Below are 12,065 nucleotides of genomic sequence, written 5' to 3' on the forward strand. Positions count from 1 at the left end.
AAGAAGGACTAGATAGACAGTAACTTTGTGTCTCAACCATCCCGTAGTCTAAATGAAAACAATTTTCATAATGCTTCCTATGTGACTTAGTAATATCTGCCCATGTCACGAGCTTCCACCTAAAAAAAGATGAGAGGGGAAGAAGGCTGTGGGTCTTAGGCCTGTGCAAGGACGTGACTAGGAGCGTTCACTGTACCATCCCCTTAATGTTTCAGAGGATCTGGTTGATATACTAGCTTATGGCGCAGAGTGACAGGGCCAGACCCAACAAGTACATAGCTTGATATGAGGTGTTACTGACTTCACAAGAACAAAGAACTAAAGACAGGAAAGCCATCGGAGAGAGTTAGCACGAGGAAGCTTCTAGACTCTAAAGAAAAGAAAGCATGTAAGAGCGGTTGAAAAAATGGCATGCACTGCCCTGGTGTATGTGGTAAGTGTTCTGTCACTTCCAGGTCTATGATTCTCAGATCCCACCATATATACTCAAGACTTTACATGCAAAGGAAAGGAGGGCCAAGAGGGCCCTAGAGGTCAGAGCTCCCTGAAATATTCTGACGGACATTTTCTCATCACTTGCTATCTGGTCATTGTGACCTCATGAAGAATAGACGGATGGAGGATGGGGGAGATCTGTGTTCTAGGCTTGACTCTGCCACGAACATTCTGGGTACCCTTGGAAAAGTCACCCAAACCTTCCTGGCCTCAGTTTCTTTCTGTGGCAAATGACGGGGTTGGACCATATGATTCCTTTCCAGAGTGTGGTCCACAAACAAGAGGCTTCTTGGCAGCATACAAATATATTTTGTTGAATAGTTATGTAGGCCTTTTAAAAATAAGTATTAGGAGAAATTGTAACTAGCTCATCAAATTCATGATTATACTGGTATTATTGCTTGGGGATGTGGCAAAAGTAGGTAGCGGTGTTAAGCCTGAGTAAATTTAAAGAAAAATATTAAGTAAATAGAAGTGCAGATATTGCAAATATTACAAACGCAATCTGTGACTGAATATGGAGCACACGTGGATGAGATGATCTCTAAGGACCTGTCCGTCTACAGAATTTTATTACTTTTGATGCAAAGTCACGAATGGGCTATTCTAACACCATCAAACCTTTCTCTTCTGTAAGGGGCAGGGAGGGCTCCCAGCTAGGCTCCCATCACATGCATTTAATGTTACATTGGAAGGAAAGAGACAGCACAGTGATGGCTCAGCTGACGACGTGTTGTTGAATTGGTGAGGATAGTCGATGGTGCTTTTTTGTCCATCCATCTGCTCATCTCAGCTCCAATTTGTATCAGGTCTACCTAGGGACTCTTTCTGTGCATTGAAAAACTTTCTACATAATCTGAATAAGCAGACTCCACTTTCTCCATTCATATTTGTGTTTGGTAATAGAAGGAGGTTTATCTATCTATATCCACGTTAATTGGATGGTAACAAACTGCTTAAAACAGAGGCCTTTGTGTCAGTCTACCTGAGATCAAAGCCTCACAGGTTTCCTCACTTCTGGGTGCCTCGGTTTCTTCATCGGTAACATGGGAATGCGAAATACTCCCTACCTCCTTGGGAGATATGCAAAGTACTTGGCACAGTGCCCACTATTCAGTGAGAGCCAAATTAACGTAAGCGAATGTCATTATCATCGTCACCATAGTTCTCTAATACCAATGTGCGAAATTAAAGGACGAGGGAGGATTATGAAAACAAACTTCTCGTTAAGACATGCCTGCCCCCTTCAACCTCCCTTTCACATACCTGCCTCCCGTCCATCAAGCGGTTTGTAGCATGTCAGAAATAACACCTACCCATGATCTGTTTCCCAAACAAATGTTTGTTCTGTGATGTGCTGGCATCTAGTTCTTAGAGAAACATATACTGCCTCTCTTACCTGGAATTAAACCTGCTTGTTTTACCAAACAGCCCAATTGTACATGGCCTCGAATATCTGAATATCTTTATGTAAGTAGTTTTGTGAAATTGGGGTTTGCTACTTTCGACCAAAATTTCTCGAACTAGACCGCGCTTGGATATACTCTGGGCAAGCCAAGAGGTCTATGAGAATTTGCTTTTAATTCTGGGTTTGAGTTTTCTAATAAGTACAGTTTTAAAAACAACTCTTGCCTTGAAGTGTTAGCTTGGAATTCTGTTAGTATTGAATAGGATAAATATTCAGTTCTTTTAAGCTAGTGTTTCTCAAACTAGGGACCACAGACATATTCTTGAGAAGTTGGGAAGGATACTGTTCTCCCTTAAGAAGGAATCTGCATTTCTCACATTTGAAGTTGCTGCTAGGTCAGTGTCTCTTACAACACCTTGCCTGATCTCTCCTCTTTGTGCTCCATCTCATTCCTCAGGACTCTGGGGGCTAAAATTATGTTTGCACTGGCTCTATGCACAAGAAATACCTCAGGAGTCTGAACTTAGCAGCACAGATGCCTTTTGGAGATTCAAGACTCACTGCTTGTCCCCATTCAGCCCAGTAAACTTTCCAATTACCCTCGTTCCTTTCACACTGCAGTCGCTGGACTCCTGGGAGCAGGACCCCTGGGTAACATCTGGGAATTCTTTGCAGTCCCTTGGCTCATCTCCTGGGTAGTCAGGAGCCACACGCAGTATCACAGATGTTCATGTAACACACATATTTTGCATTTGCTCCCAACTCGCCTGCCTGACGGAGTCCCATCTTGTACCAACCCACTTCTTTTATAGCAGTGTATTTCACAGGCTCTTTTTAAAGGGCTTGCCTTTATTGCCTTTGGAAAATCAGGTACCATCGTTTTAAAAACCCACCCGTCAAAGTCGGGGTTTATTGCTTCCATCCTCATCGTCTCATCATGCATTTCTAGGCATCATCATAATCAGCCCCACAGAAGGCCATCGTGTCATCGAACATCTCTGAGTTTTTCCCTGCGTAGGTAGTAAAGGGAAAAAACACCGCACGAAATAGCAGCGAGGAGGAAGCTAAGTCTTTTCATCATAAACATTCTCGGGATAATTAGAATGGATTAAATTACAAGAGAAAATGCATTTAGTTAATCTTTCCTCTAATTAAAAAAATATCCCTAGTTTTAAGTAAAGTGTTTGTTTTTAAAAACATATTTGCATTGTAATCAGGGAGAGGCCTGTTTGGTCCTCAGTGATAGGATGCAACGTCTGCAAAGTAATTAAAAGCTACCAGCCAGTGGGATGATTATTAATATTATTATTGTTATTATTATTATTATCATCCTGAAGGAGCCTGCTCAGTCTTTTCCCATAGCTTTCACCATGGAATTCTCCATAAACCTCATTCTGTGGTTCACGGTGGTTTTCCTCTCTTTCTATTCCGATAGCATTGAACACGTGGTTGACTCCTCTTGGTCAACAAGTGACAAGTGAGGAGACTAATTGAGCAGAGGTCTGTATCCTTTTCCAAGTGATCTGAGATGATAGGCAAAAGGAAAGTGGTAGGTGACATGGGGCGTGGTTCATCTCAACTGCAAAGCTCACTCTCAAAGACTTCTAGAAGTTTCCAAGGGTGTCTTGCATGCTCATGTTTAGCCCCTTCCGATTCTTCAAGCTTGGTGTCTTCCTTGAGGCCTGCTGCCTACAAAATTCACTTGAGGGGAGCCTGACAGTACTTCCCCTACAGCCAGGGTCCATGCCAGGGGGTGCTCGCCAGCACCCTCAGTGCCCTCTCTACTGAACCCTTGCTATAATTACCCAACGAGAGAGAAAATGCCACACTCCCCAACCCGGGGACACTTTATCGGCTGGTTCCACATTCCTTTGAGAAAACATCCTTGGTTTTTTGCCTATAGCTCCTCTTCTATACATCCAGGTCTTGTCCCAGGGCTGGGCTACAGAACAGATACCACGGGATCCTTTGTGTTTCCTCGCCTCCCTTCACCCTCAGACAACCCTCCATAGATGCAGGGCTGGTGGAAGATGCTCACAGGTTCTTCAAACACAGCCAGGCTCTGAGTCCCAATTGGGATTCAGTGAGGACCCCTATCATCCTCACAACCAGTTCTGTACGAAAATCTCGTTCCTCCTCGTTGACGTTAAGGGTTGCTTCTATTTTCAGCCAGCTCAACTGCAAATAAAAGAGCCCCTGTGATCTCCTACCCTCGTAATAATTGTGTCGCAGGAGGAAAGGAGACGGAGCTGCTTCCATATCCCCTAGACTCCAGGTTTCCAGCAGTTTCTGGCTTGGCTCTTTGAGGCTGCTCCCTCTAATCACCCAGCCCCACGCAGCCCCAAACGATACGTCACCGAAACTACATCCTGCCAGACTCCAGAGAAAGCGAGGGTGGACTAACATTGAGGGGACAGGAAGCCCCACGATTGCTGTCCAGGAAAAATGGAAATTGCGGAGACTCCTGGGCTGCACATTCCAAGTTTATCTACAGCAGCCCCTGGTCAAATTAGCAATGAGGTTGGTTAGAACTTGGCCCTGAAGGGTCATCTGTCTAAAGCTGTAAGCAGAGTGATGGGCTCTGATAAGTGTGAATTACATTATTTTTTTAAAGTATGCTTTAACTTCAAGAGGGATTGCCAGACAGCCCTGTCTAGTTGTCTAGAAATAATGTCAGGGGGTGGGGGCCCCCAACGATTATACAATATTCACCTCGCAGGCACAGAGGAGACGTTTGTACCTGATTTTATTCCAACAAGTTGGCAAGCTGTCGATCACCGGCCACACTACTGCATCTGAAACACGCTCTCTTTAATGACAGGAAACTCAGAGAGCTGGCTTCTGCTTTGCGGAGAGCATCCTGGTAACAGGCAGTGAGATTGTTTCCTACATTAGGTGCGTGTGAGCCCAGGAAGCCCAGATGTCACTGATGATTGCAATTCCCATGAATAAGGAGAGAGATTGAAAATATTGGAGGTAGTAAGAGAAACTAGCTTTTCCTATTAATCGAGGGAATAGGCAAGTAAAGTTGGGTCCCTGAAGCATGTTCCTATCCATTTCTCACCATACTTTGAATATAAACTGATCTAACTTTTTATTTCCATTTAATGGGGCCAAGAAAGGTCTGTATCCATTCACTTACAGACCGCTCTCTGGGGGTCTGATACAGGAAATGTTATCATATCACAGAGAAGCCCAGCGCAGGAAACAATCTACCCAGAATTAAACCAGTTTGAAACATATAATACACAGCAACACCCACCCCAGACTCTCAAAATCTCCCACATAATGTTTGTAGAACGTAACATCCTCCCTCTCTGCTAACTATTAACGCTCGTTGCCAATGCTTCACGATTGTCGATTGTCGTTCTCAGGTGTTTGAGAGAATGAGGCTGGTGTGGGGAATGTGTAGCAAAACGATGAAATGCGTGAGCCTTGGAATCAAACAGGCCTGGCTTCAAATCCAGCCTCCGTCAATTGCCAGGGCGGTGACCTTTGACAAGTTATGTACCTTCAGCATCTGGGAACAGTGATACCCATGTGCTACTGTTAAGACGACTTCACGGATAGGCAAAGCCCTTAGCAGAGCATGGGTACTCCATAAACGTCCCCTTAAAAACCACTAATGCCACGTCTTCATGCCCTTACCATAGGCCACCCAGTGTGTTTTCTCGGAATGAGCAGTTAAGTGTGGAGGTGGCCTACAACCACGCAGGCAGAGGAGCCCAGAACCGCAGGAAGACAGGCGGGGTGCTAAACCTCAGGTGTTAACCCGGGTGTCTGGGACCCTCCTCCTATGTCACTCTCGCAGGAGGAGCTCACTGGGACACCTGCGTCATAGGACTTAAAGAAGGGAGAACGCCGGGAGTGAGAGTAAAGCAGGGAGAGATGTCGAAATGGCCGGGGGAGGATCTGACTGCCGGTCACAGGAACATGGGTGTTAGAAACAGAAACAAGAGGGCCTCACTGATGTCATCGCGTGCCCTGTCAGGGTGCACACCTCCTCTGCCTGCTTCCACGTGAGCAGGCAGCGATAGCCATTCGTTTATGAAACACTGGCAGCCCGTAACGTATGCTGGGTCAGCCGTGCTTCCTGTGGGTGAGCCCCTGGCAGCAGGCGTCAGGGAGAAGCGGTTTGCACAGGGGTGGGTGACAGCCTGAGGAAACGGAGACGTCTGCAGTTTTGTCCTCACGAGACGTGGCCGTTTTCTAACTCGAGACACCCTTCCTGGTATCTCTGCCAATAATTTTCGGTTGATTTCTTAACATTCTTCCTGGCTCGCCACTTCCTAAGGAGATCAGTGTCAGGATAAAAGCCTTAAACTTCAAATGATAGTGTAAGTTCATTTGTAACACAATGTAATTAAATAAAGGAAAGCAGTCAGGTATCAGACGGTGTGGATGCACACAAATGACTCCCTCATAAGTGTTAACGTTTTCAACAACGGAGGAAATTTAGTTAAGTCCGATGAAGACGGCAACTCATTCGATTTTTATTTTCCTTCCTATCCTTATTTATTTTTTAATCCTCCGTATATGGCGCGACTTGTTCTCGTTAAATAACACTCTTAATTAAGTCTCGTCTTCTCTCAGCTAGAGCTATATTTTTATTTATTATGAAAACCCTCAGACGCTTATAATCTAATTTAGTTGGATTACTGTTTGGGCATCTCTAAGTAAGAAAACTTTGAGGTTTTTAGGTGGAATTCCGGGCAAGAGGAGGGAGCGGGAGAAACCAAGTTTTCCTCCCATTCGCCCTGGCAGAAGGTGGTTGCGCAGGCCCGTCCTCTGTTGGGGGAGTTGGCCTAGATTTGGGTACAGAGGGCATTGGAATGCAGTATCTTCATTGACTATGTGAAGAGGTGGGAGGGCAGAGCCTATAGAAAGGGGTGTAGGCTCAAATACCCCTACTTGGATGAGGCAAGAACAATGTGAGTGAGTGCAGGAAAGGGTGTAAGAGAGTAGGGAATGGAAATAAACTGGAAAGTGAATGCCCCATCTGCAGAGGGAAGACACGACCCACCTCCAGCTGAATGTTGCCGTGTAGAAACGCAAGCCTCATTCTGCCAAAATTTCTGTCTTTCGGTAGAAGCCAGAGGTCGGGATTGTGACCCATAGTCTCCCAATTCTCAGATGTTGGCAAACGATTCAAAATTTGTTGCAATGCTCTACAGGCCATGCAAACAAGACTGAGAGCCAAATGAAGGGCCCGTCGTCGGCCACTGACACTTACCTCCAGTTCAGGATTTGTGCCGAATTAGGGAGCATCACTTGTCTGGATTGAGACTGGGACAGCTTTGGCTTCTTTCCTTTGATGCCGAAACTCTCCTGGTGACTCCTTTAAGCTTGTGGGAGTCGCATTACCATGGTACAATGGTGATACTTTGCACTTACACAGTGAAATTTTCTCCAAGGAGCTCAAAAGACTTTGTGTTGCCTGAGTCAACCTCACCACAACCCTGGGAAGCAGGCAGGTAGCTGGTGCCCCAAAACACACGATGCGCAGCAACAGAAAGGATTTTTTTCACACAAGGCAGCTAGGTTGACTCATTGGTTTCAATCCATGGTCCACACAATTGGTACATACAGCGTTCAAGAAGCATGGGCAGGGTTTCCCACTGCTGCCTCCTCTGCTGCCCTTCTTGGTTTATCTTCCTTCCATCTGCTCCTGTTGACTGCTAAGCCCCAGACCTCAACAATATATACAGACAAACTGAGCCAGGAACTGATTCCTGTCGTGTGTGTGTGTACACGTCTGTGTGTGCATGCGTGTGTGTGTGGCCAGCATGGTTCATCTGCACCCATTAGAACATGTCTCTGCATCGGTCGTTGTCTAATGCCATACTCGGAAATGCCACTTTTGCCAATGTTCAAGACCTAGAATCTCCAAGTAGGTATCCTCAGGATTCTGATACATGCCTAATGACTCATGCTGTGTCCCCTAGGGGCGCCTGTGTCCCTTTCTCTTCCTTAGACTGGTAGTACTACAGCTGTGAAGGAGCAGTCCTCCCTTCCCTTACAGAGCCGGCATGCGTGCCCTCTTGGCATATTGGCCATAATGGATTAATAGGAATGGCCATGTAAAGCCGCAATAAGGGCGAGAACGGTGCCCTAGAGAGCCAAGAACAAAGATCTCTGAGTTGCCTTGGGTAGAACAGCCAAGAAACTCCCACTGACCAGCAGTGATTGGAGCTCTGTCATCATTTCCCCCTCTATGATGGGTTCGAGGGCTTTGCTACATAAGCCCCCTGCCCAGCCCCCTCCCCTGTGCTTCATGGGCATATCACTCCGTCCTGCTCTACTCACGGGAATTCCTTGGGCTTTCAGGCATGGCCCAGAGAGGACTCCAGGACAGCAGCGCCCAAGTATCCTGCATTTTCTAGATTTGCCTTGCCTTTCTTTCCAAGTTGTCTCAGATCAGCTACTGATTTCTGGGAACAGTTCCCAGCATGAGAGTCTACTACAATCATTACCTTTCTCTGCATGCAAGCATGCCGTAAACATCCTTCAGAGGCAGATGCAGAAATAGAGAAACACCTGGTCGTTTTAAATGCATGTTGAGAGAACTGGGCCTGCTAACATTGGACCTGCAAAGGCTGTCATACCCACCAGCTCCCCATTTGATTCCACAAATCAGAGCGCTCTTCTTTAGAGTCAAAGGGACCTGCCTTTTCTATGGATGAAAACTTGAAAGATCCCACATGAAAGCGTTGGCAATCTCTCTTCATTCTAATCAGAACTATATTGCACTGAACATCCAGAATCAACCATGCTGTTTTAGCTTTCCCAGTAGGTCGAAATCAATATTGAATATGTTTAAAGTATGTAGATTTAAAAAGCCAACTCTCTCTATACTCAAGTATAGAAAGAGGTGGTTGTTTTGCTGCCTTGGGAGACATCAACTTGTGCGTGCCACTTGGCTATTTCGAACGGAAGCTCTCAAAGGTCAGCCAACACTTCTCTTTATCATCACTCACCATGCCTCTCAGGGTCTCATACAGACAAATCATAATTTGAATTTTTCATCTACATACACAAACATGCACTTTTGGGTGTTAAAGGGGTACCATGCCGGGGACCTCTCTGTCATAACAACCTCAGAATGACATTCTAGAAATTGAAGACAGTCAGGGCAGCCACCGACATCCTCAGTGGTGACAGTCCGGTGAAGTGTCCTGTTGTACAGTTAACAGAACGCCAGCCCAGGTGACCCCATAGTAGGTCTGCTGGCCGATTCGAGCCCACTGGCTGAACTGGCCTTCGGGTTAAATTGACTCCTACGGGCAAACTGTGAAACTCACGGAGGCTCGTGGGAGGAGATGCACTGGTCAGCAGGCAGTTCGGCCGTGAGTTGCCACTCTCAGCCCTGCCTCACTGAAATTCCAGGTTGAGCTAAGTACTTGGCTGGACCAGCCAATCACTTTGAAGTTGTGTCTCACTGATCTCAGCACACTGGGATGGCTTTATCTTGACATTTAAATTTCTGCTTCCATCACCAAGTGAGATTGGATTACACTAAGTAATGCAACTTTAAAATATTTTCTGAGCAGTAAAAGCAAATGATTGCAGTGTTAGAAAATCATGTCTTTCAGGAGACATTAAAATGTTACAGATACTGATGGCAGCGGGGTAAAAAGCCGCAAGTCAAGACTTTGAGGGGAAGGAGATAGAGGCCCTGGAAACAGCATGAGGCTGATGCATAAAGGCAGTAGTTAAAGCCAAGCTGGGAATGACTTCAGGGGCTAGAAATGCATGGTTCTGGGCGGTTTCCTTTCCATTGGTTTGCCTCCCAGGCTGTGGCCTCACCCCATGCCCTTAAAACCCTGACAGATGCCTCCCAAGAAAGATGATCTGTGACAGTCGATTGCTTTGGCCAACCCTGGCACCAGCAGCAAAACGTACTGTCCAAAAAGACCCTAAATTATCCCCCTGCCTTGGAGCCTGCAATACAGTAGGCGCTCAGTAACTGCTGGCTGGCTTGAGTTTCTCTAGACATTTCTCTCTTGGGTTATTTAAGGGCAAAAAGGAGAGGCCACATTTTATCTGAGGAGAATAGTTTGGGAGGATATAGTGAGAAGCCACCATGAGTTAGCCTCAAAAATATTATTTCTTAGCTGCCAAAATGGCCTGTTTCTTAAAAGTCAAAAGCTGGATTCAGAGAAGGAATAGCCAGTGGAATAACTGAGTAAATGAACGGTCTCTCCTGAGTTTTGGAGCATGAGGAACTGAACAAGGGATGTTGGCCTATAATGTGTTGGCTTAATGCATGCATTCAAAATGGGGATAGTATCACCACCTAGGAAGTGAAAAATAGTTCTTTGGGAGGGTGAAAAATATCTTACTCTTTTTACGCATAAAACACAAATATATGTGCAATAAATAAACAGATAGAGAGTATATCTGTGACATTACATTTTCATGATTGGGAAAGGAAATAGGAGGAAAAGGTCTAAAAAGGTCCAGAAGGAAGGAGATAATGACCAAAAAAATAAGTTGAGAAATATCTTGCAGAAGAGACGACAGATTGATTTGTTTCTAGAACTTCAGCAGAAGTGGCCTCAAGTGTTTCTACTGAAGACACGCTATTATGGCTTAGGAAAATTTTGCCAACTCATGTTTTGTCTTTATCTCCCCCAGCCTGCTGGCTTGGGGTTATACCAAAGTCGTTTGGACTGAAATAGTGAAACAGGTCAAATAATTGATTTTTTTATATGTTTAGAATTTACTGATTGACTGAATTCCTTTTTCAGATAACAAGGCTAACAGTTATTGACTCCTGACCATAAAAGTTGCCAGCCCCCAAGCTAAATTTTTAACATACCTTTTCTTATCTAGTCCTCTTATCAATTTTGTAAGGTAAAAACTATTGTCATCACTGTACAGGTGAGAGAACTGACTCAGAAAGGTGAAGCAATTGGTGTCCGTCTTAACTGTCAGTGACGGGGAAGTGAGTTCTAAATCCAGGTTTACTTGAGCGACCAGGTGTAACCATTGCACACACTACTTTCATCACCTGCTTTTACCCCCAGGGAGCTGCCCCAAGTGGGTTACTTTGGAAGCCAGCAATGAAATCAATGTATGTGGGCACCAGGGACACATCGTCGCCTATTAATTAGTAAAGTCACCACCTGCAGGAGTGTTTCTTTGGTGATAGAGGGCAATCCCCCGTCAGAGTTGTGGGGTGCTCTGCTTTACCACTTTTTGGTACCAAAAAGTGCACCAAATAATCTCAGATTCTGAAAGTGATTCCTTGCTTTTCAGCAGTGGCATTATTGGCCAGCTTCTCTAAATTTAAGCTGACTTTCTATCAGAGTTCACATTTCCACCAACTTTTCATTAAATTAATTATTCAAAACAATTCAGAGTTAGCGTTCTCACAGCAACTGTAACTCTGCCATGCCTATATTAAGGCGTAAATTGAACAGCATGTTTTGCAATAAAGTTAATTTTATATTCACCAGAGAACTGAGTTATAGTTGCTGTGGGAACCATCATTTTGAATCTCTTGACTTTGGTGCATTTAAATCCTCCACTACAGCACTGCACATCATAGCATATTTTGCATGGATGCTTAATTTGTTTGCTTCACACCAAGGCCTGGCTATCCTGAACTTGCACGTCCTGTCAAAGTCTAATATAGCAACCTTCTTGCTCTCCTGGTACCTGTGACACCTTACAGAGTAATAGCCAAGACACTAAAATGATTCCCACTTTATCTTGAAAATATCTGTTTTGGGGGAGGTGGTTCTCCTTAGAAGCACAGTCCGTGAGAAGCACCCAGGCTCAGGCAATGTCAACTAAAGCAGGCAATGCCGTTGCATTTGTGTGGAGCCAGGATTCTCATCAGAGGGTATTTTTGGATCTGTGCTATATTATTCAGTACACGCGGGGTGACCTCTGAAAGCTCCAAGTCCTTGCATGTGTCATTAATCATGCAGGCATGCACGGCCATACATCAGAACTTATTGGAGCTCTGGAAAAGCTAAACAACATTTCCCAGAGCCACATAAAACCCAAGCGTCTCTAAATCAAGACGCATTGCGGGGCCTCTCTAAAAGGTACATTCAGCAGAACTGGAATAGAACTCGGGCTAAATCCTGGTGGTATGGAATAAGTAACACGTGCCAAGGGGAAGACAGAGGCTTGGTGGGGAGGAATAGCA

At 45.1% G+C, this 12,065-nt stretch overlaps 1 protein-coding gene across 3 annotated transcripts in view; it reads left to right on the forward strand.

Moving 5' to 3' along the window:
• Positions 1–12,065, forward strand: part of TENM2 (teneurin transmembrane protein 2) — a 1,147,948-nt gene that overhangs the window by 1,026,971 nt on the left and 108,912 nt on the right. The window lies entirely within an intron of this gene.

This window comes from Rhinolophus ferrumequinum, chromosome 24 (assembly GCF_004115265.2).
Source record: "Rhinolophus ferrumequinum isolate MPI-CBG mRhiFer1 chromosome 24, mRhiFer1_v1.p, whole genome shotgun sequence".
Lineage (NCBI taxonomy): Eukaryota > Metazoa > Chordata > Mammalia > Chiroptera > Rhinolophidae > Rhinolophus > Rhinolophus ferrumequinum.